The following is a 22,759-nucleotide window of genomic DNA, read 5'->3' on the forward strand; positions in this document are numbered from 1 at the left end:
TCAAGGCAAGTTAAGACATGCCATACTCTCTCCATTATAACAAGAGCATTTTTTAGGAGTTGATGTAGAAAGTTTAATAATCACATGGCAAAAAAAAAAAAACGAGGAAAAGAAACACTGAATACTACTTTACAGCCTCATACTGTTTTATTTGCCTATCCCACAGCCCTTGGCCACAAGATTTAAGCCCCTTTAACTGTGGGCTTACCCAATGGAGGGAACACATAACAAATTTAGGAGCTTTAAAAATGAACAACACTTAAAAATGAATTCAAAATCAAAGCTTCAATGAATCCCAAATGTTTTTGGCAGTACTTTCCTGTGTTTCACCTTAGGGAACCACTGCAGGCTTGGCTCTGAACACTCATGTGCAAAAGGCATGCACCATGAATGATGTCACACTGCACAATATCAAGAAGCACTGCCTGAGCACCTTAGATTCAAGACTACCGTATACGTGGTCTTTACTGTACAGAGGAACTTTTCTGATCTCTTAGAAACATAATGGTCTGATTCCAAAAAACAGACAGCGCTTTTTTTTCTACAGTCATTTTTCTACAGGGACGCACCATGTAGAATAGAAATATCTCGAATTATATTGTGTTAAAATGCTCAGTTTTGTGAATTGTGTGAATTACTGTCTAGACGCTCAAAAAACAAATCTTTAAGTGAACTTTGTCTTGGGATTAAGTTAGAATTTCCAACAATTTCTCATAAGGTCCCAAACATACTTTTGCTGCCCTGTACCTCATGTTTATATGAAGTAAATAGAATTCTCGGGACTAATAAGAAAAATTAGTCAAAAGTATCACAAACTTTGAAAGACATTGTGTGTGCTCTAAGTCTCTCAGGACCTAGTATTTGCTAAGGTTTAATTCTCTATATAAGAGTAATCCAGTACCAACTGGTTTCTGTCTGAGTTCCCTTTGCCGTGCTGAAACACCATGAGCAACATCATCTTTGGGGAGAACAGGGTACATGTCATCTTACAACTTGCAGTTTGTGGTCTAGTCAGCTCAGGACAGGAACTGGAGGAAGGAACCAATGAGCTGATGGAGGAGTGCCACCTACTAGATTGCTAGGTTTGCTGAGTCTGCTTTCTTTTTACATCCAGGACCACCATCCCATGGGTAACATTACCCTCACATATCAAAAGATGTGGCTCTTTCCATTGGTGTGGCTCCTTCCAGACCGAGAGTATTTCACATGAACTCAGCCGTCACCATGCACTCTGCCTGGGCTAGGTGACCTTGTCCCTTGAACCTATTTACATACAATTTTCAACTCCATAAGTAGGCTTCTTCTTGAGATCATAAGACATAACCAGATGGAGCATGTGATCAAACTGGACTCTCTGAATGTGGCTGACAATGATGGCTGACTGAAAAGCCAAGGATAATGGCACTGGGTTTTGATTCTGCTGCATGGACTGGCCTTGTGGGAGCCTAGTCTGTTTGGATGCTCACCTTCCTAGACCTGGATGGAGGGGGAAGGACCTTGGACTTCCCACAGGGCAGGGAACCCTGACTGCTCTTAGGACTGGAGGGGGAGGGGTAATGGGAGGGAAATGAGAGGAGGTGGAAATTTTTAATAAATAAATAAATAAATAAAATTTTAAAAAGGCCTGTCTCTTTTAGTTGAACTTGTGAGTCAGAATGCTTCCTACAGTCCTGATTTCTTGTCTGGCCAAAGGGAAATCACTTAAACCCTTTTAAAGTGTCTTTATCTGTAAAATGGGATAACAAGAATTTATTTCTCATAGGTTACTGAATAGTTAATATAAAATAAGATAATAAATGATTCCCTTTATCACAATTCCTGGCTCTTCCGAGAAGAGTTGTCCTTATCATTGTTTTCTCTGTGCCCTGTTCTCAGCTCTGGCAAACATACAGTACTTTTTCATAAAATATTTACTGCACTGGCTAATTTTACTCCCTTAAAACATACTTTTTCTTATCATTTCAAAGATCCAGCATTAATGCTGTCGAGAGAGAACAGCAATTACTAGTCATGTGACCTTTGATAAATTATACTTAAGTTTTTAAAGCCTTAGTTTCCTCATCTGTGATGTGAAAATCACAAGACGGAATTATGAGAAGAATAAACACCTTATGGAACATGAAGCTCTTATATTAGTGTCTGGTGCTTGACAAATATTACAAACTTACTGCCTCTAGCATTACTGTGGTGGGAATTAAATATTAAGAATACTCTTTCTCAGCGCTCAGGAGGCAGAGACAGGTAGATCTCAGTGCATCTGAGGCCAGCTCTACAAAGTGAGTTGCAGGACAGCCAGAGATGTTACACAGAGAAACACTGTCTCAAAAAAGCAAAACAAACAACAACAACAACAAAAGAATAATCTTTCACAGAGTCATACATTCCATTGAAAGTAAATTAAGCTAGGGGAATATTTAGAACTCAGATTAAGGGAAATTAAGCAAAAAAAATGCTGAGGTAGGTAATAGAGAAGGTATAAAAACATAATAACATTTTTGAATTTTTATTGCTTTCTTTTTTAAAGAAATAAGCCCAGTATGTGAGCATAAACGTTTTTACTGACTGGGGTCACACAAGATCCCAGTGACCTTCGCAAATGGAATTTCAGAGCACTGTAGAGATGCCTGGGGTGGGGAAGCAGACGGAAGCGCACTGAGGAGTAAATGGATGTGAGGACTGGGAGGCAATGCATGCAGAGTGTCTGGAGAGGCACAGCTGTGAAAAGCAAAGGCTGCTCCAGGCGGAGGAGGAGAAAGCTTCATGTTGCTTGAGTCATTTTTAATACATAGAGAGGAGTTATTCATTTAGAAGAAATGAATTTTGCTGAGACTAATTCACAAGGCAAGGTAAGGTGCAGAAAGAACTGTGTCATGCTCAGGAAGGTGAAAGAAATGGAAAGCACATTGTGCTCATTGGAGAGAACCTTTAATGTCAGCTCTGACAGTGGAGGAGAGTCCAAAGGCCAGGGCAGGTGTTGAGAAGTTTTAACAGTGGGTCATTTACTGGGTTCTGTTTTCTCTTTCTCCTTTGCTTTCCTGGATGAGAGCTGAGGTCGCTCATTATCTGAGAGAGGAAAAGTAACAAGGACAAAGGAAATGTGAAGACAGTGTGAAAGCTTTATTTTTTATAAACTTTGAAAGCAATAAAAGAAAGCTAAGCAGCGAATCAGAACAGAAGTTGTTGGCTTGAAAGCCTATCTGAGGCAGAAAATTATTTATTCATTGAATGATCAATTCGCCATTAGTTTCTCTGCAGATACCAGGGAAGACCTCACAAAGAGATGGGGTAAAAAGTGAGAAAAGACAATTTTCCAAATGGAAATACAGTTAGTATTTTGAATAAGTGTTTATATGATGTTTAATCTCTATAGTTATTAAAAATTCAAAATAAATAGAATATGAAGTTCTAGTTTATGAATTTATCGAAATCAAAAATCATAGTATCTCATCTTTGTAAGCCAGTTTGAGATGAGTACTTCCAAAGCAGTTTGGTAATGTCTAAAACAATGAAAATTTACACAACATTTCACAAAGTAATCCTAATTCTGGAAATCTAGTCTAATGAATAGATTAAGTTGAAAAAATATTAAATCATTAAAGGCATCCATTGTCATATGACTCAAAACAAAATTTTAAACATGTTTTTCATCAACAAGAAAGTGATTTAGTAAATTTTTATCTACTTAGTAGGAAATTACATAGCTGTTGCTAGAATAACAAGACGACAAGTTTACAGCCACATGTCAATGCTATCATCTGTGGGTGTTGCTTCATCCATTAGAGCATTGTGCGGCACTCATCCTCATGGCTCCCCAGTCTCCTATTAGTTGTTGCATTTTCTTAGACTTACCCTGTTTAAAGACTGAAAACTTTGGAGAGTGATGATTGGATATTTCAGGACAGAAGTTAGTAGAAGACTATACATGCTACCTCACTCCTGGAATTGTTGGGTAGTTTCCTTATGATAAGATGGGATGCTATGTGACAGTTTGAGATGTGCTCCATAAGACTTGGACATTTGCTGCTTGGTTCCTATTTGGTGTCTGTTTGGGGAAGATTAAAAGGTGTGACCTTGCTGGAGGAAGTGTTTTCCCTGGGGCAAACTGAAGTTTGAAAAGACTCTAGCCATTTCCAGTTGGCTGTCTTTGCTTCCTGTTTGTGACAGAGATATTAGATCTCAGCTGCTAGTCCATGAGAAGTCTTAATGCCTGTTGCCATGCACCCCACCCTGATGGTGATTAGCTCTTGTCCCTTTGGAACAATTAGCCCCAAATAAATTTCTCATCCTGTGAATTGCCTTGGCCATGGTGTTTTATTAAAATGATAGAAGAGTAACTAATAAACTATAGTTTTAAGGGGAAAGACTGCTGAGATAAAGGAAGATTGTCACAGAAAGCCAAGGATACATACTACCATCACAGTGTAACTGCTGGGGGTGCATGACTTTGATCGCTGAGCTGAAGCAGTTATTGCCAAGTTTCTCCATAATGGTTATATTGGTTTTTTTCTATGAAACACATTAGGAAGTAAGTCACTGTGCTAACTCTTTGACTAATGGAACAGTAAGCAGTGGGGAGTTATGTTTTCTATATGGAGAGTTAAGTAGCTTTGGACTTCTTCAGCATTATTGATTTGTGTGTTTTCCCACTTACTATTTTTATTTAATCAATTTAATCACCTGTTCACACAGATGAGACCTGGTGGTAGGTTTTTTTGTAGTTTTAGCTATAATCTAAAATTATTGTATTTCTTTTGCTAATTTGATCAGGCTTGGCAGTAGTAACCTCTTTCAATTCAATTGACTCACGCTATAAATGCATCAGTGTGTGTTTGTTCGTGTGTGAGTGTAGATATATGCACACCACAGAGCATGTAGAAAGGTCAGAGGAAAACTGAGAATCGGACTTATCTTCCACACTGTCTAAGATAATCTTTTGTTTCTTCTGGGTTCCATGGGTTCAGTGGCCAGTGAGCTTCTGGAAATTCTGTCTCTGCCTGGCATCTCAGGACAGAAGTTAAAAGACAAAATACACATGTACTGAGTTGGGTTTACATGAGTTCTAGAGATTGAAAATTGGGTCTTCATGTTTGTATGGCAAATGCTTTACCTCTGAGCAATCACCCAGTTAGTTACATTTTTTAAATCACTTTTTAAATTTTTTACATTGCAAAATGCCAACATCATCTCTTATATTTCTTGTCATAGTCTGTCTATTGTAGAATTGACCATTTCTTCAAGAATCTCAAGTTCCTCCTTGCAAAGAGAATTAGATGCACCAAGATATCTGCACTAATTACATTGTACTCATTGCCATTGAAGTGTTGATGCTTCTAAAGATCCATTGACTAAGCAGAAAGATAACCACACAGACTGTCCTAGTGTATCTTTACATTTGAGCTTCAACAGAACATTTAATCATATCTAGCACAGTAATTCCTAGAGAACACATTGTATATTACTGAACTTCAACTTATGACTAAAAAGCAGAACTTCTTTACATAAGTAGAACTCTAGATTTGTGGTTTGAACCAAACAAAGAAACCACATTTTCTAGGTATTTCTCACTAAATCCCAAACTTATTAAATAAGTAAAGAGACACTGCAAGGTGCAGATTACTCAGGACCTTGAGACTTGCAGAGTGATATGGCATTAAATTGTTCATATTTTCTTATTGTTTTCTCTATATCCCAGAAAGGGTTATATAGGTTCTTCTGATCTGTTGATCACAAACAAAAGAAAGGCTTAAGACAAATGTCTTCCTCATAGCTAAAGTATACAAGCTGGGGTTGTTAACACCTGTAACTGTTTGACAATGCTGTTACCATTCCAATAAAATACTAAGGCAAAACTGTCCCCCATTTTCTGTGCTTCTACTTCAGTGACATCAACTAAGTAGATGATTCTGAATTCCAGGATACCTCTCTCCTACCTAAACAGCCAACGCAGTCCAAATCAGGGTTATTTCAGTACAGTCCACTGCCTAGCGAACCTTCTGCTCTCCAGCATTCAGCAGAATGGAAAGGCATTAAAGAAGTAGAGCCAGATGTGGCCATTTAACTCTGGACAAACCACACATAGTCATACAGTTGAACAAGAAGCTTAGCATCTTGTCTGCTTTGTGTCCAAGGCATGATATTCCGAGTTAAATATTATGCAACATTATTACCCCATACATGTTGTGAGTGGGATCCTATGTGAGACTGAACCTCCACACACAGGTAGACTCCAAATGTAACAAACTGTTGTGGAAAAGCATAGCTAATACTTCATGTCTCTCTTCTTTATTGGGAGTCCTATTAAGAATTTTAACTTTTACTTCCACTTGAATACAAAACAAGTTTGCATGTGGCTCCACCACATTTAAAGAGATGGCATCAAAACCAAAGGGCAAGCTGAACTTCTCTTCTATGTAGACAGTTAATGTGATTAATTGCTCAACTTTCTTTGGGTTGGTGTCAATGGAACCCTTTAAAAATCTTTATATTCTTTCCCAGTCAGCCAGGACACGATTACCCAATATAGAGTAATGTCTGGATAAAAAAAAAAAAAAAAACAAAGCAAAAAAGTGGGAAGAAGATAAAGCAGAATGCAGGATTGTGTAGTACTCAGAATTTCTTCAAAATACAAATAAAAATCACTCATCATACCTCCAACCAGGAAATCATGAAAATCTGGATGTACAATCATTGCCAAGTAAAGTGAGGTTGGACTTATAATATGTAGGCTAAATAAATTATCTGGTAGACATTTAAATATGCATTTCTTAATTACACATTATCAATATGTCGTACTTGAGGAAAAAATATAATTGACTACAACTGAAACCAAGGAGGAAAAATAGGCCAGGGTCTCATAATCTCAGAGGCCATTGGAACAGTGTGAAAGTGCTATTATTTGTGTCATCAAATTCTTAGTTTGAAAAGGGAGCAAGCAAGATGCAAAAAGCTTGAAGAAATAGTGAACAAAGTGTGCAGATTGCCAGAAGAAATAAATCTAGAGACTCAGGAACCCGAGTGAACCCCAAATAGCCCAAGTACAATAATGGCTATCAGACATAACTGTTAAAATTTCTAGGTAGAAAAGACAAGGTAAAATGTAGAAAACAGACAGAAATCACACATTTTATCAATTCAAATAACAACGAATCACAAATCCGAAACTCCATAGGCCTGAGGTGTTTATGTCATGAATTTGAAGCACTGAAATGGAAAAAAAAAATGGTAGGGATGCAGCTTCCTAGACAGAGCACCTAGCACAAAGCACATAAAAGCAGAAGTAGTGGCTCATGCCCCTAATCCCAGCACTTTGAAGGTAGAAGCAGATACTGTCATCCCTGGGTACCTAAAATATTTGTAACCATCTTGGGTTTGCCCTGCTACAGAAGCAAATGGAGAAAGAAAGGAAAGAGGGAAGGAAGAGAGAACTGGAGGGAGAGAAAAGAAGCAAGAAAGAAAGAGGAGGAAGGGAAGGGAGAAAGATGAATGAAGGGAATTTCAATTATAACTTTATTTCTAATTTGACCTTGTTTGACTTTTAGTAATGTGCTAATAGGTTCTTTTCCTAGGTACAAGATTGCAACCACATTTTTAAAACAATTCCACTGTAAAATTAATTTTCAAATTAACAGTAATTTTTCTAAATTGCACACAGATCTTTGATGCACAGTGGTCCATATAAAAATCAACATTTATCTAGTGTAACTTTATAGTTCCAGTTAAAACTTTATCAATGGATGAATACAGTCTTGAGAATTCAATCTCAACATTCTTGTGCCACAGGCATAAGTCATTCATTATCCTATGGTATCTTTGCATTGTGCCCTTTTCACACCCTTCTGGACACTCATTATACCTTAGGAATAGCATTCCTTTCTGCCCTGGACCAGGTATTTTTATTTCTCCTGTCATTATACATTTCGCTTTCCTTGGCTTCAGAAACCCATTCTTCCTTCCTAATTCACACGTTATACAAGACTGCATTGTACGAGAAGATCTGTTAACTTTCCTTATATTCTACAGATTTATAGCAAATTCATGAATTAAAATTCGAGCTGTTCAATGCACTTCATGATAATTTGTGTCATAATTATGGATTTACATTGGGTCTTCAATAGATGAAATTAAAATACTGACTATGAAAACACCTTGAAACTAAAGATCTGGCAGATATATCAGGGAGAGGGTTAGCAAATGCAGACTGAACATGAATGGTCAAATTAAAATTGTATTTCAATTTCCTCACAATGATTCTGTCACTAATAACTTTTTAAAACATTAGGGTATTGAGATTCTACACTTGATTCAAAAGAGAAAATTTTTACTGATATCAGTATTGGAATACCTCAGAAGAAAAGCATTGATTTGGGATGTAAAGTTATCCATTCTGCACAAGAGTCCATCCCAAGGCATTTTGATGCCATTGATGTCGCTCCCACATCTCCTAGTATGTGCCCTTTCGATATATACCCATTGCATCATAATGCTACACGTAATTGCCTTTTGAGATAAGTCCAGAAAGCTTAGCAGTTAATGTTTCCTAATGGGGTTTTAAACCAATTAGAGAGGCGATTTGGAATATATGCATATCAGCTTTCTCACCCTTTTATGGGGATAACAATGAGCTGTATTCTGCAGAGTCTCAGAACACCTTTGAAGGACTAACAGGTATCTTCAGGAATAACTCATCCAGAACTCATTCAGAAACATGACTCTCTTTGCTTTCTTCCAGGCCCTATCTCCAGTTCCCTACTCTGCTCTTTACGTTGGCTGGATAACCTCCTCCATAGACAGTTTGTATCTGATGTCTCATCTCAGTTTCAGCTCCTGGATGGGCTCACACTAAGAAATCCCAGACTCTTTTTGGCCTAGTAGTCCAGTGCCTCTTATAGGTCTATAAATTATAGTATTGCAAAGGATGGCATAAGATACGTCATTCTTTGTAAACCAACATGAATTTACAAAATAACAATTGTCATGGGAATGACATGTGGGTAGAACAAAGGAGAATAATATCACTTGTTTTCTACTCATGGAGGTTTGAAATTTCTGGGCAGATGGTAGCTAACAGGTGTGGCTCTAATTTAAGAAACCTACTCCATTACTCATCAGGAAATTGCTATTATTACTTTACAATGTTGACCTCAAGACCTTAACGTTCCACTTGTTTTTACTCACCCTAATATCCACTGACCTTGATTACTAATAATTGATGGATTTATTTTGTCTCTACCATCCTATTTCAAAAATCTCTAGACCTGCACACACATACTTTTATGTGTGAAAAACCTTGAAAAAGTATTAAAGGTGTCTGTGAAAAATGTTTATTTTGTAAAAAATTAAATTTAGTAAAAGTAATTTATAAAAATCTAAATGAAGATTGTTGAGAGAAAATCTAGAGGAAGATGGAAATAAATAAAATAAAACTTAAAAAATAATTAGAAAACTTGAATCTTTGTCCTCATTTTGTTTGTTTGGCTTGAAGTCTCAAACTGTAACCTGTGTTCTTATTATAGTGTATTTACTTGAAATTATAACCTTTTTTATAAATTAGAAGATATGGGGGGTATTTATTTAAAATGGTGAGACAGTGGAATCTATAGGTACAGATTATTAATATTTCACCTAACATCTTCCTTTCAGCTTCCTGAATATCAAAGTCTGATGGTCCCAAGAAGCAATTTCTGGTAGAAATCTGAAGATTATCTTTAAGGAAAAGCAGTAAATGAATTAAAGACAAGAAGGTTTCCAATCAGGTAGGGACGGCAAAGGAAAATCACAGATTCAATCATCCTGAGTGTACAGGTTTCTCAATAGCACGTTGAAAAAGATGAGAGTCTAGCTAAGAGGAGTTTGCTTTAAATTAATTCCCTTGGAGGTGGCAGTGTTTACCAGAGAGTTCCTTGGAGGGAAGCAAATGCAATAACAACATGGTACTTTTTCTATTTTTAGCCCATTGTCACTATGTGCACTTAGTAATCTCAGGACTTCAGTCTCAGGAGGCTGCAAGTGCAGCCTAGTAGATTAGCCCACTGCATCTTGTCTCTGAAGACAAATCTTTTTCATGTGTTGTTTCCATGACACTTCAGTTGTTTATCAAAATTAGGGGCCCTGAGAACATCAAGTGAGGAATAATTTCAGTTGGCCGCATAAGCAAATTGTGTTGGTTCTTCCCTGGGCCCATCCACGCTTAGTTTTGTTGCGAAGTGGAGTTGGAAGAGGGGAGAATTGGACATGTCGAAGAAAGACTGTGGTTTTGTGTAGTTACATTTGTCAGAATCTTATTCACAATTTTCTTTTTCACTTACAATTTGACATGGAAATTTAAGGTAGAGAGCCTTCATATTTTATGAGACAAAAAAAAAAACAGCGACTTCAAAATCAAAGACTAGTTTTCTCATGTGAAATTAAGTACTCAGAATTTAGCTTCATACATAACCTCTAGTCTGCGTTCCAAACAAAGACACATGATGAATGAGATAGCTTAACGAGTGAACGAAACAAGTTAGAAGGAATAAAAGGTGTCCGCCCTGTTGGTGCATTGTGTGTTGGCTTCTGAAGTCTTAGGACCCATCACTGTAACTGAAACATGGAATATGCAGAGCAAATCTACTGAATGAATGGATTACTCCTCATGATACTAAGTCAAATTGTACGAGAAGCCCAGACTCCATGTTTGCCAAGGTCTGTTGTAGAATTAGCTGTGATATAAAAGCTTTAATCTACATAACTGATGTAATTGACAGTTTATCTCAGTTTCAGATTAATTTTATAATAATGTCACATAATATCCTGTTCATGTAAACATAGCACCCACATAGACTTACACCAGATGATTGAAATATGAGCAGAATATTCCTGTAATAACCTCCTAAGCCATGTTACTTTAAGAAACTTACTTTTTAAAGGATTTTATAATGGTCCTCTTAAGGATAATTTTAAAATAACTATCAGCTAAATTCTGCTTTACATTCTTTTCGGTGGCTAGAACAGCCATAGTTCCGCAGCCATGATGTTTATGTAGGCTGTTGTTATCTTCTGTGGTCCCAGGAGAGAGTGGGAAAAAAAAAAAACTGCTTAATCAATGAAAGAAATGTAAATTTCATAGGTTACAGCTAACAAAAAAACTAAAACATGAATGGTCTAAAAGAGCATACTGAAACTCATTCCAAAATGTGTGGAAATATATTCCCCTGGAGTTTATTCCTTGACAGCTGGGTGGTGCTCAAGTGTATTTACTAATAGTACGTCTGATTCGCTGGCTCGGGCATTAACTGTGCTGGAGTTGTGCTCAGTATGCATTTGTAAGCAATCTCAAGTATACCTCCCACACATTTCCACATTTTTCTTTCTTATATTCTCTTGGTAACAGAAGTTGTACTTCTCTGATGTTTTAAAACTTCCTGAATAGCCAAATGAATCATGCCACTTTAAGTTGATACATGTTGAAAAGTATAATGTTTCATCATGAAACTAAGACCCTCCTATGGAAGAATTTCAGTGTAGAAAGTTCTACAAACTTAGATTTCTAAGTGGATGTGTGTGGTCTTTGGAGCAGAGATGGTTATCTCCAGGAATTAAGGCGTAAAGAGATTTTTTTGTAACAGTCTTGTATAATATTTAATTTTGGAAATGTAATTTTTGAAATGTAAGAAGAATACAAACTTCTCCAAAGTGAAAAACTAGGACTAAGACCACAAGATTTACCTTAAATGTATGACATTGCTTTAAGCTTCTTCCATCACCATGGAAATAATGCTGTTCTTGTTTTATATAAACATCCATGAATTTATTTTATGGGTGATATTTTTAGTTTTATAGAATTACCATTATATTTAAATAATATTCTGTACTTATTAAGTCAATATTATATTTCAAAGTCATACATTTTTTTCTACCACTATTATAGTATTTTCTTGTGTAGAGATGAGCACATGTTTATCATCATGGTGATAATTATTTTTAAAAGACTTAATGATTATTTATGTCAATATCCCCTTGTAAGCATGTGAAGTGTGTGTGTGTGTGTGTGTGTGTGTGTGTGTGTGTGTGTGTAGTGTCTTCTCCTCTGTACTTTCATTCAGGGTTTCTCAAACTAGGTGATAGTTTCAAATTGCAATACTTGACTAGTATTGCTTCAACCAACTTTACAAACGTTTTAACTTAAATAAAAGTTTTTTTTTTCATAGTATAGTTCTAGAAACAAAGCAATCTGAGAGCTGTTTCTGTGTCCCGTAGATATCTGTGGCTTTGACTCTTTTATGGGAATATCATCCCTTGAAAGCTACTCAGGGTAGATTATGCCTTGCCATTACAACCTTATCTAACCTGAGGTACCTCTTCAAAGACAGAGCTCTCATGTTACATATTGGAGCAGCAGGAATATCTTCTACTGATATTTAGATTTTTATTTTATTCATTTACTTCTTATTGTTTTCAAATATAGGTAAATTAATAACCTATGATACAATAGCTTTACCCAGGCCAGTCTTGAGTAGGAAAATGGTGTGTAGAGATAGCCACTCTTAAGGTTAATGAAGCCAAATTGTTCTTTTCAGATTGTAACTTTTTACATTAAAATGCTCTTTTCTGGTATTATGATATAGATTTTTTTCAAGACAGTAATCTATGTAATATGATTGCACAACCATATCTGATAGGAATGGCAGAAATCATAAAGCCAGCACAGGCATTTGACAAAGATCCAGCAAAGCTGAGCCACATGATGGCCACCATGCCTCCTTTGGTTTTCATCCCCATCTGTTGCATACTTGGGAGACTTTAAAATTTATACAATTTGGAAATTCTAGATTGATGGAAAATTTCTTATGAATCATTTGTGCCTTCTTTCTGGAATGCTATTTCTAAGTTTCCCCAGGATAGTCCTGAGTATACTATTCCCCCTGCTTTAGAGAGATATCCTTATCTACTTGATGGTCTTCCTTATGCCTTGGAGGTTGTGACACACTCCTTTGAGACATTTTTGAAACATCTGCCCTTGTACCTACTCAAGAGCAAGATAATCAAAGTAAAGTAAACTTTAAAAGGTCAACAAGATTTGGTGGGCTTGAGGAGTCGACCACGGTTCAGATTACAAGTCTCGTTCAACTATACACCCAGGCAATCCGTGGCACATACAGCAACGAAGTTAGATTAGCTAAAATTACCTCTGTGCTACATAGAGACTTATACTGATGGGCAAAGAATGATCTAGAAGGATGAAACATATTTTATAACGGTATAAAATATAAATATTGTATTATGCCAGAATTTGAATAATAACTGCAACAACTTTGATCTGAGAATATTTCTTGGGCACTCTGACCATTAAGAGTTAATAATGCGCTGCTTGGGACATGGCTGTATGCCCGGCACAGCATGAAGTTTATTTTGGTCCAATATTATTATAGCCACAAAAGTACTTAGCCTGAGAGGAGCTTGTCATACACCTCTTGATTCTTAAAAATTGGGTTATGGGGTTGATGAGTAAAAATGATCATGAAAGATAACTTTGTATCAATGATGTCAAAACTTGAGGGAAAATGATTGAAAATGATAACTCTGTTCTGTCATAGTTTATTAATAATGACTAAAAGATGAGCCAAAGGAAGTGAAACACAGGTCCAAAAACAAAAATGATATAATCTATGCTTGGAACAACATGAATGTATCCCTGCTTACTAAATTCTTTATAAATAAAGAAGCACTCTGGCTGCCAGTCAGTCAGGCTGCAAGACTCTCCCAACCATCATGGCTTAGCTGACTCCCTCATCAACTACTTACATTTTCTGTTGGGACCGGCCAGCCATCAGGGATGGCTCCTGGCAATGTAATTCACATTTGATGCATTTTTATGAATCATCAAACATTTCAAGACCAATTCATTCACATTCTAGTAACGTTTAAGTTTGTTTTAATTGTGTTTGTATGTGTGCAAGTGGGTTTATGAGTGTCATGCCTGTTAAGGCCAGTAGAAGGTGTTGGATATCCTGAATCTGAAGTTGTAGGTGGTTCTGAGTCTGCTGACAGGAATTGGGACTCAAATCTGGCCATCTGCAAGAGAAGCACAGGCTCTTCTTTATCACGCTTCTCTCTACAGCCTCATAACTGTAAAGAATTCTCTGTGACTTAGCTGATTCCATATAAGTTACAATCAGTTTCTGGACTCTCTACTCTGTTCAATGTGTTTATTTCACTGTCCTCAAGTGCCACATCACATAATGCTTAATATAGAGCTATACGTGTGTTTGTAGTAAGCTAAAATCCTGCCACATTAAAGCCCTTTAGGAAGATCTAGGCTATTCTTGGCCACTTAATCTTTCTTGTAAATCTCATAATTAGCAGCTCCACAAAAGATCTGTCAATTATTTGTATTTAAATTGTACTAAATATGATAAAGGTTGATAAACCCTCCACTATTACAGATAACATTTCCATCAGAAACTGGACCTATCTTTACACATAATTTTCAATCAGGTTTTTTTTTCTGAATAATGTCTTGCACATCTTTGTGCAACCTTATTCCAAAATAAGTTTGCTTTCCAACAATTGGAAGTGATTTTCAGTCTCTTTCCTTATAATTTCTTTGTAAAAGCATGATAACACTTTATATCTTGATTTTATTTTCAGCCCTTTTGATAATATCAATTCTTCTTTTATAATAACAGTTTGACTTCCCTAATAACAATAGACTTTCTCATAGTACAGGAATAAATATGAAAAAAGTTGTTTAAAGGTGAAGGTGAGTTCTGCTCAGAGTTTCTGTAATGGAAATGTCCTCCATAATATCTGAAATTGTAGCCTCGCTGTGTGTGTGTGACTGTGTTTGTGTGTGTGTGTGAGAGAGAGAGTACATAATAAATATGTGCATATGTATATTTGGGCTACATTGCTAATGTATAAATATTATAAACATATGTTAATTTGAATATAAATTCAGCAAAATTCAATCTCTTAGTAAACCTAACCACATTTAAAATATTTAGTCTAGTGTCATGCATTGTTAAGCTACTGAGCCATGGAATTTCAGGAGTTTTTTCTTGACATAGTGATATCTTTTTGGTAAAAGTTATCCTTTTAGGATGACCTTAACAAAGATTTCTAGCAATAGTGGAGAGAGTGCCTGAACTGGCCTTCCTCTGTAATCAGATTGGTGAATACTCCAGCTGTCATCATAGATCCTTCATCCAGTAACTGATGGAACCAGATGCAGAGACCCACAACCAAGCTCTAGGTCAAGCCCCAGGAATCCAGCTGAAGAGAGGGAATCGGGAATATCTGAGCAGGGAGGTCAAGATCTTGTTGGGGAAATCTACAGAGACAGCTGAACCAAGCTTGTGGGAATGCATCAACTTTAGACTAACAGTCATGGAGCCTCCACAGGACTAAACTAGGCCCTCTGCATATAGGAGACATTTATGCAACTTGATCTATCTGAGGGGCCCCTGGCAATGAGAGCAAGATCTATCCCTGATGCATGAGCTAGCTTTCTGGACCCCATCCCCTGTGGTGAGATGACATGTTCAACCTTAATGCAGGAGGCGGGGCGTGGTCCTGACTCAATTTATGGTGCCAGGCTTAGTTGACTTCCCATGGGAGACCTTAGCCTTTGGGAGGAGTGGATGGGGGTGGGCTGAAAGGAGACAAGGTGTACTCATAGAATGCTCTTTCATTTCCCGACTGCCCAGAACCAAATAATCACACAGAAACTATATTAATTACAACACAGCTTGACCAATGGCTTTGGCATATTACTGGCTAACTCTTATATCTTGAATTAACCAATTTCTATTAATCTGTGTATCACTGTGAGGTGGTGGCCTACCAGTAAGGTTCTGGCATTCTGGTGTCTTCCTCTTTCAGCAGCTACAGGGCATCTCTCTGGCTCTACCCACTCTCACTCTGTATCTCCTCCAGCCTGGCTAAATACTGCCCTGCTATAGGCCAAAGCAGCTTCTTCTTATCCAATGTCAATAAAAACATATTCATAGCATATAGAGGGAAATCCTACATCAGCAAGGGGTAATGGAAGGAGGGGTGGAGGGAGAACCTTGGTTGGAATGTAAAATGAAATTTAAAAAGTAAATAATTTGGGGCTGGAGAGATGGCTAAGATACTGGCTGCTCTATATGAGGTCCTGAGTTCAATTCCCAGCGACCACATAATGGCTAACAACCATCTGTAATAAAGCCTGGCACTCTTCTTCTGGCATTCGGGCATGCATGCAGGCTGAACACTGTATACATAATAAATGAATCTTTAAAAAAGTTAAAAAGAAGTCACTGTATTAAAAAAGTAAATAACTAAAAAATATTAGTAAAAACGTTATCTTTTTATTTAATAGAAATTCACAATTCATTCTTAAGTTTTATAAATAATCCAAAATATATTTTGTCATTAATGATTTTCTTTAACAATGTCTGCATTTCTACTGAATGACTTAAAACACCAATCTTTGTAATAAGGCTGCTATGTCAATACTCTACAGTCTTTGGCAAGTCTTGTGTTGTCCCCATTTTGAGAGAATAAGAAACATAGGATACTTAGCTAATTCACCACCTAATAGCTTTCGAGTCTGCAGCCAGAAAGGTATAATTTTCAACACTGTAAGATCATTGATACAGCTATATCCGAGATTTAGAACATAAGATTTATAATGACATATAACTGAAAATCAAAACAAGAACAAGTGCTCAATAAAGCATTTGAGTGGGTAAGAAGGAAATGATATGTATCAGAACATTCAAGTTGTGTTCTTTTGTCATGAAATGTGAGATATATGAATTCAAGTTAGCAACATGAATTCATTAGCCATATGAATTCAATTTAACTTAAGTGATTCTAAAATGGGTACGATGACTTAGAAATTCTGATTGAAATGTTATGTTTTAAGCCCATGAATATTTGAGATCTATGAAAAATCTGTTAAAAAACAGGTATTTTCTCTTTTCTTTTATGTTAATATTGAACATCTGCCTTTATCTTCAACTGCAACAAGCATGCTGCAGCTGCAATAAACACACAGAATATTATGTCTAAGCATGAGGTATCTATTTCTTAAATGGACATTGTACTCAAAATGGTGTTTTTCACCAATTGGCATGCTAACATTGAAGGGTAAATTCTTGTAAGACCCCATTCATAAACAAAAAGCTGCAGGCAACCGAAGAATACTGAGAGAGGGAGAAACAGTTTTCTGCAGAGTTGCACCACTTAATTCGTTATCCAATGCCAAATAGTCAGTCCTGAAATCATATACATACAAGTAATATGTACTAATCAGTTTGTTTAAATATAGTTGTAATTCTCTCTCTCCTTCCTTCCCCCCCCCTCTCTCTCTCTCTCTCTCTCTCTCTCTCTCTCTCTCTCTCTCTCTGTGTGTGTAACAATATCAATTAAAGTAAGAAGCCATGAGTTAAAGAGGTAGAAGAGTCCGAGGTAGGCAATGAAGGGAGAGAAAGGAAGGGGTAAAATGATATAATTATTTATTACTTTCAAAGAAAATTTTAAAAAACAGAATGAAAATAGAATTTTGTTTCTGTCCTAATTGTTAACTCTCTTTTTGCAAGGTGTACAAATCCCATGCCTCAGAAGAAAGGAAGGGAGGGAAGGAGGGAGGGAGGGAGGGAGGGAGGGAGGGAGGGAGGGAGGGAGGGAGAATTACACTTTCCTGAATAATGGAAGAAAGTAGACAGGGCCCACAGTGCTTTGTGAGAAAGGTCTGGAAGCCTCCACCCGGAGGGAGGGGCTTTTCAAAGGATGGATACATTTTTCATTAAGGAGCTAATTAGTTCTTAGCTTGTCTTCTGGTGAGTATTTCTTGGGGTTAACTCCTGGCCAATTTAACAGGCTCCACAGGATTAACTCTTAAAAGGAAAAGAAAATGATATGTTCTATTTTTAGAAATTTAGATTGTAAACTCTTCACCTAGGGCCAGAGATAAAATTTAGATCCTCTTCTTTTGACCAGGAGGAATTTTAGCTTTGACCAATGGACCTCAACAAAGCACAGATATCACCAATTAATCACACAGAAACTTAAATCTGAAAGAGGAACATTTTTTTTAGTGTTATCTGGGAAATGGAAGGTAGGGATCCTTCCTCAATTGTCTAGGCTTCTAATATAAGCAACATCATCCTTTTAAGAGTTGAGACCATAAACTCATTGAGGAACAATAGGAGGGACTAAACCCTCAAATACTTACGGTAATTCTAATATCTAGTTAGGACAACTCCAAGTACATTTCCTACCTGTGGCCAAGGACACTGATCAAGAACTCAGATCACAAGCTGCCTTCTGGTTTTCTATCTGTTGTCATCATCAATCATCTTCTGAAGATGCAACCTTGAGTGTCCTTAGGGAATTTGGATGAGGACTAATTTGGCTTATTCCTGCTGAGTGGGGTCATTGGATATGGTGGTTGCTACAATTCTCTAGTAGGCTTATGTAAAAGACCTTAAAAGGGTATAGATATATGATTTAATTTGTGCAACAAATAAGTGTAATTAGGAAAGGGGCAAGCTAGGGAGCCCACATAGGTGGGATTAGGTTACATAGCACTGTCTGACAATGGACTGACTGTAAACAGAAAGATGGAAAGTTAAAACAGCAAGTAAGTACATAAGATGCAATGTTTAATAGATTACCACTGGGGTTATAATTTATATAAACCATTTACATTCAGATAAATAGTGGTAGCACACACCTTTAATCCCAGCACTTGGGAGACAGACAGGCAGATCTCTATGAGCTTGAGGTCAGCCTGGTCTACAAGACGAGTTCAAGGACAGCTAGGGATACACAGAGAAACCCTGTCTTAAAAAAAAAAAAAAGAAAAGAAAAAATACAATTTACTTCAATATGATCCATTTCCATTCAACACCAACCATATGGTTCATTGTAGGTTATTTTTCCTTTTCGTATTTTACTCCTCAGGCAGTGAGAAACACTGATTACCACAAGTCTAGATATCCTTCTTTAATGAATAGGTAAATATTTTATCTAATTCTTTCCGCTGCCACCCTCCCTTCTTTACAAACTTTTCCTCTTTCAGTCAAAAGCTATGACTATCTATCAAGTGTTACTTATTGTAGAGACTTCCCCACCAGATGCTTTTATATCTCTAAAATGTTCTTACCATTTCCCCTTGATATTCACCTAAATATTTAATACCCAATAAGTTAAAAAATGCATAAGGTCATCTGACTGTTATCCATGAATATCTGCATAATTACTAGTCAAAATGCTTGGAGTGGTACCTGGACCCATCTTTGCTTTATCCTCTTACCTTTTAGCCACACTATGAACCATCTGTTAGTCTTCAATGAATCTCACTGGTCAGTGGTAGCAGCCAGATAATATATATATATATATATATATATATATATATATATATATATATATGTGTGTGTGTGTGTGTGTGTGTGTGTGTGTGTGTGTATGTATATATATGTGTATATATATGTATGTATATGTATATATATGTGTATGTATATGTATATACATATACATATATACAAAGTTCATTGTTTAAAACACATGGATTTTACCATTTGCAGCTCTTGCTTGAGACCTGTCTTCACATTTCTTATTTATCCAAGAGACAAATTGCTAGAAGTGTGAATAATATCTTTAGTTTCCCAAAATTTCCTATCCCAAATGTCCACAAAATAAAAGGCAAAATGTCTTATCCCAAATGTCTGCACAAAATAAAATGCAAATGCTTTGAAATCTAGTTTCTTGGAACTTATAGATATTTTAAGCTTCAACCAAAACAAGTGAAAAGATCATAATGTTAAAAAAAACTTTCTGAGAAGAAAAATATTAGGTTTAAGGAAGCAATGGCAAGTGCATTTGGAAAATGAGATATAACATTGAATGAGGACTTGTACATTGAAAAAAAAGCTGTAAAATTTGTATTTTAACTCTAATAAGAGACAGATGTTTGAACTATCATATCGCCTGTCTCCATGTTTCTTTAGATTGTTGTGGATCTTATATTGGTTACAGAGTTCAATGGGAGATAATGACTGATACTGCATATTGCTCTAGGAGAGCAATAATGGCATGGAGTTCAGTGAAGTTAGTGAGAAGCAGATGGCTTCAGGCTAGATGTTGAATTTAGAGTCTTTACAAACTGCTGATGAATCAGAGGTATGAACTTTGGAATAGTAATATGTTAAGGATAAAAATCAAGGTTTTCATCTCAGTTGGATTAGTGGCAGAGATGGGAAAAACAAGAATAAAAGCGATAGGCAGATATGGTGGTATAGGAAGAGAACAACTTAGATAACCAAGTAGGACCTACTTCATCACATTAAATCAGTGGTTCTCAAACTTCCTGATGATGCAACCCTATGTTACTTATGTTGTGGAGAACCTCAACCATAAAATTATTTTCATTAATACTTCCTAACTGTAATTTCGCTACTGTTATGAATTGTAATGCAAATATATGTGTTTTCTAGTGGTCTTTGATGACCCTTTTGAAAAGGTCATCTGATTGCACAAAGGGGTCATGAACCACAAGTTGAGAACTGCTGCATTAGAAGCAAAAAAAGAAAAAATAAAGTGCTTTTATAGTGTATTTGTTCACATTGATATAAGAGATTCGCAGAGCAGCTTCAGTGGGAAACTAGTTAGGAGTCTGAGATAAGGATGAGCAGACCAACCAGGAAGGATGAATTCCAGATCCATAATCATCTTCATTTTAATGTGCTTACATTACAGCAAAATAAAACTTACAGTGAGTGTAGATAGAGAACTGTGGTCCATGAGTAGGCATTAGAGAAGTTAACCTCTAAACTAAAGAATAATGTTCTTTACAGGGACAATCCCTGATGGGAGACAAGAGTTTGAGATCTGGGGTCCTGTTCCAATGGACCCAAACATGAAAGAGTGAGATACCTGAAAGGACAAACAGCTGTACCGAGTGATTTGTTGTTCCTTCATTTGAAAGATAAACTCTCCTACATGAAAAATACCATGGCCAGAAACACTGAATTATCCCAACAGATAAGACAACTGGTAATATTAAAAAATAGGATCTTTCCCTCTTGGGGCTCTGGGGCCGAATCCCGAGGGCAACCTAGCAGGCAGGAGCTCCTTTGTTTCAATAGCCTGCCAGCAACAAGCAATGTAGGCGCTTTGTTTACTAGCTACCCCACCAGCACAGAGATCTGACCTCGGCACCAGGTGAGCCATCATTGGGCACAGAGATCTGATCTCAGCACCAGGAGAGACATCACTCGAGCACCAGGAGAACCATCACTGGGGAGTGCCATCACTGGGAAGGTACATCAGTAGGCAAGGAGACCTGATCCTGTAAAAGAAGAAACATAGGGAAGCATTCAGAGGAAGAGATGGGCAGGTGCCAATGCAGGAATTCACCCAACAATCTGAAGAACAACATGAAACCACCAGAACCCAGCGACCTCACAACAGGAGGACAGGAACACCTTAATCAAGAAGAAGTAGAAAAAAATGACTTTATGAAAGTGATTAATGCCCTTAAACAGCATGTAAAAAATGCTCTTAGAGAAATGGATGAGAAGTATAACAGAAAGTTTGAAGAATTGAAAAAATCAGTGAATGATACCCTAGGAAACTAAGGAAAAGCAATCAAACAGATAATGGAAACAGTTCAAGACTTGAAAACTGAAATGGAGGCAAAGAAGAAAACACAAACAGAGGGCCGGCTGGACATGGAAAATCTAGGTAAACAAATAGAGACTACAGAAACAAGCATAACCAGCAGAATACAAGAAATAGAAGAAAGAATCTCAGATTCTGAAGATAACATAGAGAAAATAAACACACTGATCAAAGAAAACAGCAAGTCCAACAAACTCTCATCACAAAACATTCAGGAAATATGGGACACAATAAAAAGACCAAACCTAAGAATAATTGGAGTAGAAGAAGAAGGGCTGCTCAACGGTCCAAAAAAATATATTTAATAAAATTATAGAAGAAAACTTTCCCAACATAAAGAAAGATGTACCTATGAAGGTTCAAGAAGCATACAGAACTCCGAGTAGGCTGGATCAAAAAAAAAAAAAACCATTCCCTTGCCATATAATAATCAAAACACAAAGCATACAGAATAAAGAAAGAATATAAAGAGCCGCAAAGAAAAAAGGCCAAGTTACTTATAAAGGTAAACCTATGAGACTTACACCTGACTTCTCTATGGAAACCATGAAAGCCAGAAGGTCCTGGATATATGTACCACAAAAACTAAGAGACCATTGATGCACGCCCAGACTACTATACCCAGCCAAGCTTTCATTCACTATAAATGGAGAAAATAAAATTTTCCAGGATAAAAACAAATTTAAAAAATACGCAGCCACAAATCCAGCCTTACAAAAAGTAATAGAAGGAAAATCACTAACCAAGGAGTCCAACAATGACCACAATAACTCAGACATCTAGAGACACTTCACCAGCACAACTCAAAGAAGGGAAACACACAAACTCTACTACTAAAAAAATGACCAGAGTTAACAACCACTGGTCATTAATATCACTTAATGTCAATGGGCTCAACTAACCTATAAAAAGGCACAGGCTAAGAGATTGGATACGAAAACGGGATCCAACATTCTGCTGTTTACAAGAAACACACCTCAACCACAAAGACAGGCACCTACTCAGAGTAAAGGGCTGGGAAAAGGCTTATCAAGCAAATGGACCTAAGAAACAAGCAGGTGTGGCCATTCTAATTTCTAACAAAATTGACTTCAAACTCAAATCAATCAGA

At 36.8% G+C, this 22,759-nt stretch overlaps 1 protein-coding gene across 2 annotated transcripts in view; it reads left to right on the forward strand.

Annotated features, from left to right (window-relative positions):
* The window catches only part of Pkia (cAMP-dependent protein kinase inhibitor alpha), an 86,875-nt gene that overhangs the window by 38,023 nt on the left and 26,093 nt on the right, over positions 1–22,759 (forward strand). The window contains exon 2 of one of the 2 annotated variants that reach the window (XM_041667585.1): positions 9,640–9,752. The exons of the other annotated variant lie outside the window; for it this stretch is intronic. The gene's annotated coding sequence lies outside the window, so the exon portion shown is untranslated. The remainder of the gene's footprint in view (positions 1–9,639; positions 9,753–22,759) is intronic. 2 annotated transcript variants of the gene reach the window in all.

This window comes from Microtus oregoni, unplaced genomic scaffold (assembly GCF_018167655.1).
Source record: "Microtus oregoni isolate MIOR12 unplaced genomic scaffold, Mior012 000017F_ref0000208, whole genome shotgun sequence".
NCBI lineage: Eukaryota > Metazoa > Chordata > Mammalia > Rodentia > Cricetidae > Microtus > Microtus oregoni.